The sequence below is a fragment of the Primulina huaijiensis genome, chromosome 14 (genome assembly GCF_012295235.1).
Source record: "Primulina huaijiensis isolate GDHJ02 chromosome 14, ASM1229523v2, whole genome shotgun sequence".
Classification (NCBI taxonomy): Eukaryota; Viridiplantae; Streptophyta; class Magnoliopsida; order Lamiales; family Gesneriaceae; genus Primulina; species Primulina huaijiensis.
The window spans coordinates 4,786,801-4,792,894 of NC_133319.1; the positions used below are offsets into that span (position 1 = coordinate 4,786,801).

The following is a 6,094-nucleotide window of genomic DNA, read 5'->3' on the forward strand; positions in this document are numbered from 1 at the left end:
ATAATAATAATAATAATAATAATAAAGAAGCAATTTCGATAAATTTAATTAATGATGCCATTATATTGACAAAAATACATAAATGTTTTTAGTTAAAAATATAGTATAGAAAATTATGTTTTAAAAAATAAATGTTATAATTCGAATAAATTTATTAGGCGACGTATCGAAAACATTAAAACATTATATACTTTTTACTTTAGCACATATACATATATACATAAAGATATCATATATTTATTTCATTACTATCCAATTTTAGATATCATTTTACTTGTGAAATGAAATTATAAATTATATATAAAATAAAGATAATAAATTAATCTATATAAACCAAATAATGATTTATAATTTTAATAATTTATCCATAAAAAAGGGACATGGATGGAGCGCTGAAAAATTCAATAGAAATAAACCGTGAAGTCAATTCCTTTGGCCTCTCCTCTTGATCTGCACCCCCACTTTTTTGGCTTATTTCCGTTGAAGCCGAGACAAAAACTCAAGGACACCGTCCAATCACGATCCCCTTTTTGCATATAAAACCCCGCTTCCACATTCCCACTGGTCACTTCTTACACTGCCCACTCCTTTCATTTTTTAAATTCTGTGAAGTGGAAAAGTTAACCTTTTTACTGTTTTCGTAATGAAAAAGTCCGGTTTTGTTGCACCTCATTTTGCTTATCTTGTGTTCTCGATTCCACTTTTTCTTCAAGTATCAGCAGCCAAAGCTGCGGGAACTAGAGATGGATCAGAGGCGTGGGGATATGTTGAAGTCAGGCCCAGTAAGCTGCTTTTTATAGAAAAGATTCAATTTTGAGTTTTGACCGCTTATTTCTCATGTTTTGGCTGAGAATTGCTTTCGTTTTATTGCTCTGACTTCGTGTCTTGTTTGGGCTGCATTGCGTATGTATATGTAACAGAAGCCCATATGTTTTGGTGGTATTACAGAAGTCCAAACAGGGATCAATATCCAAACAAACCATGGCCAATCATTCTTTGGCTGCAGGGTGGACCTGTCAGTATAGTATTTTACTTATTAGATTTTCAAGGATCATTGCACAAATTCACATTATCAAATGGATGATACCCTTTTCCTCTGATTGAAATTTTACACTATTGTCTGAATCTGGTTAATTAGGGTGCTTCTGGAGTTGGGATTGGGAATTTTGAAGAAATTGGGCCATTGGATACAGATTTGAAGCCTAGGAATTCGACATGGCTAAGCATTGCTGATCTCTTATTTGTGGTGAGAATTGTGTATCCTTTGAATGAGCTTAATGTTCATTGTTCAGTAATTTTATATTTTTTGTTGTATTTATTTGTTTTGTTTTCGTGTAGGATAATCCTGTTGGAACTGGATATAGTTTTGTGGAAGGTCCAAAAATTCTCGTGAAAACTGATTATGAAGCTGCGACTGATTTAACTACACTTTTGATTGATGTTTTTAATAGAAACCAGACCCTCCAAAAGAGCCCTCTTTATTTTGTTGCAGAATATTATGGAGGAAAATATGCTGTTACCCTTGGATTATCAGTTCTCAAAGCTATAGAATCTGGAAAATTAAAGCTCAAACTTGGAGGTGGATCATTATTCTCTAATGAACAAAAATGAAAAAATAAAACATTTCAATGTTTTAGAAAAACCCAAGTTTGAATCTTGAAATTCATTGAGTTCTATGATTTTTATAATGTATCGTGTATCTAGGAATTGCATTGGGCGACACTTGGATTTCACCAGAAGATTTTGTGGTATGAATTCAACATTCTAAATTAAATGTAGATATTTGGCTTTGCAACTTAGTCAAGTAATGTTCCAAGATTTCACATGTTTAATGCAGTTTTCATGGGGTCCTCTCCTCAAAGATGTCTCCAGGCTAGACAACAATGGCCTAGAAAAATCAAACAGGTCTATTTCTGCTTCATTCATGTTCTTGTTCTCAGAAGAAAATATATGTTGTTATGCTGATAAATTTACATTCAGAAAACAGTTTGGCTGAGCATATTAAACAAGAACTTGATGCCGGTAAGTTCGAAGAGGCTACTGAATCATGGAGCGAGCTCGAGAATGTTATTACTGCTAGCAGTAACTCAGTGGTAAAAATTCACCATGTCCCTTCAATTTTTCCTCCGACTCTTTGTTAGTAGCTACCCCTAAAATCCCTTCCAACGACTCAATTTTCGAAGGGTTTAATTACTCGTGATGGAATATTTGCAGGATTTCTACAATTTTCTGTTGGATTCAGGGATGGACCCTGTATCATTGACAACTTCGGAGCAATCTCAGCACATAGCGACGAAGCGATACTCGAGATATTTGAATTCGTTGAGGTCTACCACTGGTGGTGATGTTGATATTGATAGTTTAATGAATGGAGTGATAAAAAAGAAACTGAAGATTATACCAAAAAATGTTCAGTATGTGATATTTTTGTGGATGAAATATTTTCAGCAGTTCAGTAATTTTTTGTTTTCATTTTGATTATGGGCTTGTGTTGTGTTTGCAGATGGTGAGGGCAATCAGATCTTGTTTTCTCTGCATTAGAAGCAGATTTCATGAAGCCAAGGATCGATGAGGTGACAGATTTAAGTATTTTGTGAAACTGACTTCTTGATTCATCTCATATTACAAAAATTTTCATTTTTTAAAGTAGCCGGTTAATTTCTTGACAGAATTTGGGACTCTACGCAGAAAATATTTCTTTCTGGTTCTTGTCTTGCTTAGTTAGAGTCTTTGATCGCCCAAGATTTCTGACTTTTGAGTATGTTCACTGAATATTTGAGCTACATTAACTCCACTTCTGAGCCGACAGAAGCCAGTTTCACCAAGTTATAGAGGTTTCTTTGGTACTGTTTTTGCTTAAATGGTATCTTACCTATTCTTCACAGGTTGGTGAGTTACTAGCTAAAGGAGTCAATATGACCATTTACAGCGGTCAGGTAAGAATTCTATTCTTGATTTTTTTTTCTCATTCCACACAAATTGGTTTTTGTTGAGGAAATAGTAATATTTTTTACCTAGAATACGGACTTAATATATTTTAAATAAATAATAAAATAATAAATGAAATTATATGAACTGGTTACCATGCTGATGCAGTTAGATGTCATTTGCTCAACAAAAGGAACTGAAGATTGGGTGTCAAAGCTCAAGTAAGTTAGAGAAGAGACTATGCAGGCGTATGTTGGACATACCAGTAAATATATCATCTTTAAAAGAAAAAATATGTTAGAAGGAAACCTCTTTATATATATATATATATATATATATAACATGTAATTGTTTTATGCAGCAGATGGGATGGGCTGAGAAGTTTCTTGAGCATGGAAAGAACACCAATTTATTGTGGGCAGGAAAAGATGACAAAGGGTTATTTCAAATCTTACAGGAACTTGCAATTCTACTGGATCCTTGGAGCTGGCCACTTTGTAAGTCTCTTTTTTTTTCAATTGTTTTCTCTCGAATATGAAAATTTTGAGTTTAATGTGTTTTTTTAGCGGCTCGTAAATCCGTCTCAATTGTTAAATGTGTGTTCAGACCAGTCAGATCGATTTTTTCTCTCAACTCACTGACTTGCTAAAAAAGATGTTTTTTACTCGTTGGGCCACATGTATTTTTCGGATAAATTCGGTATATGATATTAAAAATTGAGAACAAATATATGATATTTCAGAATTAACTGTTTCAGATTTGATAGTAATATATGATTTTTGAGTACCCAAATACGTATGACAAATTTCGATATTAATGATACGAATTTATCGGATGAAAATTCAATACAAAATCTTGAAAATATGATATTAATATATTATATTTGAGCATTAAATGTTTCAGATTTGACATTAATATATGATTTTTGAATATCCAAACATGTATAATAAATTTTGGTATTAATGACAAATATTTTTTTTTGTTGAAAATTGATACAAAATATTAAATACGATACTAATATATTTCGGAATGAATATTAATATATGATATTTGATCACACAAACAAATGTAATAAGTATTGATATTAATATAGTTGTTCTAATTTTATACTCAAAATTTTATCTTTTGTATCAAGTCTAAACTATTTTGTTCTGAAATATATATTCCAAATTTTTAATGTTTTGTATTTTTATCTAATAATAATTATGAGTTATGGGAGTTTAAAAAATTTTCGATATAATAAAAACTTGAATTTATATTTAATTATATTATTAGGGATTTAAAAACAATCTTTTTTTTAAAAAAAAAAATTTGTATATGTTCAGCTTAAGCGTGTCCTTGGTGCTCTAATTTTCTGTGTATATGTCCAAATGTGTCAGAAAATCTTGGAAGAGTTTTTCGTGTAAGAAAACCAATTAATCGTCAGTGATCGAAACCCAACATTAATTTCCACAAATATATATAAAAAAACAGATATACTATTAATTAATTAATTAATTTCTTCAAATAAATAATAAATTAACATTATTTGGTCTGAATTTCAGGTTCCTGTTGACCAGCCCTGTGTGGCACTGAACATTATACGTGGCGTCACTCAGTCTCCAGTTGCATAGATCTCAAAGTGATTATTTGTATTGAATTTGAAAACATATCATGATTTAAAGAGATTATCACACAAGCATTTAAATATCAATTAATTTATTTTTGATGGCTTTTTCCTCTTTTTTACTCATAATTTTTTATTTTTTTTATGTATTCTTGGGAGATGAGTTATGATTTTCTTCCCCATAAAGATTAAGAATGATTTTCTAAATAAAAATAATTTTATACTCTCGCCACAATCCATCATTTGGGTTGATCGGATCGTTCCGTCCTTTGGGTGGGTAGAAATATTTCAACTGACTTGACAGATATGCTAACTTGTCAATTTTTAGTTATATTTAGTGTTCGGATATATTAATGACCAACATGTCACAACTCACTATGTCTTGTCCTACCATTTGTGCAGATTAGGAAATTATTAACCCAACTCGTCTATTTAAAAGTGGTATGGATCTGATTTATTTTGACAATTCTAGTCCCAAACAGTGTCGTTTTCTGGACTGGGCTCCCGAACGTTGCTTATCTAACAATGCTTTATAATCTTTTATTAAAATGTGACAAATTAACTAACAAAACTTTTTATGAGGGAACTTAAAATTGGAGACGGAAAATTTAAAGCATAAGTAATCAAATAAGAAATCAGCATCGGTTTACATTTTAAAATTTTAATATCAGAATATTTTAGAAATTTTTTAACATACCTTTACTTTATGATATAAATAGTTAGAATAAAAAATAGTTTAGCACACAAACTATTATTAAATTGATAAACTAATATATGATCTATTATAAATGACTTAATTGATACATGAATCAATTAAATAGTCAATTTTACCTTATATTTAAACTGCTTTTAAGTCAAATTATTATTAAACTCAATAAGTTACACATTTTTTATAAGATATATATAGAGAAAAACATATCCACATTTTTTATAAGATATATATAGAGAAAAACATATCATTTTATTTTATATTTATAAATATTTTAAATTTATAATATAATATATTTATTAGTTGATGAACTAGCATTTTTATATAAAGAATATACTACTTATTTATTATAAAATATTTTTACAATTTTATCAATAAAATTATTTTGAAAAAGAAAACATGAATTTAGTTGAATTTAATAAAAAATAATAATTGAGCTTAAGAACACTTTATATTATGAGTAAAATTGACTTTTTGTTTTTAAAAAATATTGTTGGTGATACTCTAGGGATGAGCCCATCCAAATCGAGCTCACACCGGACCATGGGTCCTGGCCCATCCCTAGCCGAGGTAGAAGGCCCATGACATGATCAACTATTCTCCTATAAATATCAGGTTTGAGTGTACAACTCATTCATATTCAATATATTCACTATATTGTTTTCAGCGGCACCCTTAGCTGATCTCCCTTTATATCCTCAGTCTCTGACTTGAGCGTCGGAGGGGCTACGTCGGGACATCCTCACGGCCCCCTTCTAATGGTCTTCTTCTTGATTTCAGGCTCAGGACAAATTCAAAGCCTGCGTCTGGACTAGTGTCCCTTGCTGGAATCGGACCCTAAATTTTCAGTG

At 30.8% G+C, this 6,094-nt stretch overlaps 1 pseudogene; it reads left to right on the forward strand.

Annotated features, from left to right (window-relative positions):
* The first annotated feature begins 425 nt into the window (after nucleotides 1–425).
* Nucleotides 426–4,641, forward strand: LOC140956588 (serine carboxypeptidase-like 51; annotated as a pseudogene).
* Nucleotides 4,642–6,094: the final 1,453 nt, after the last annotated feature.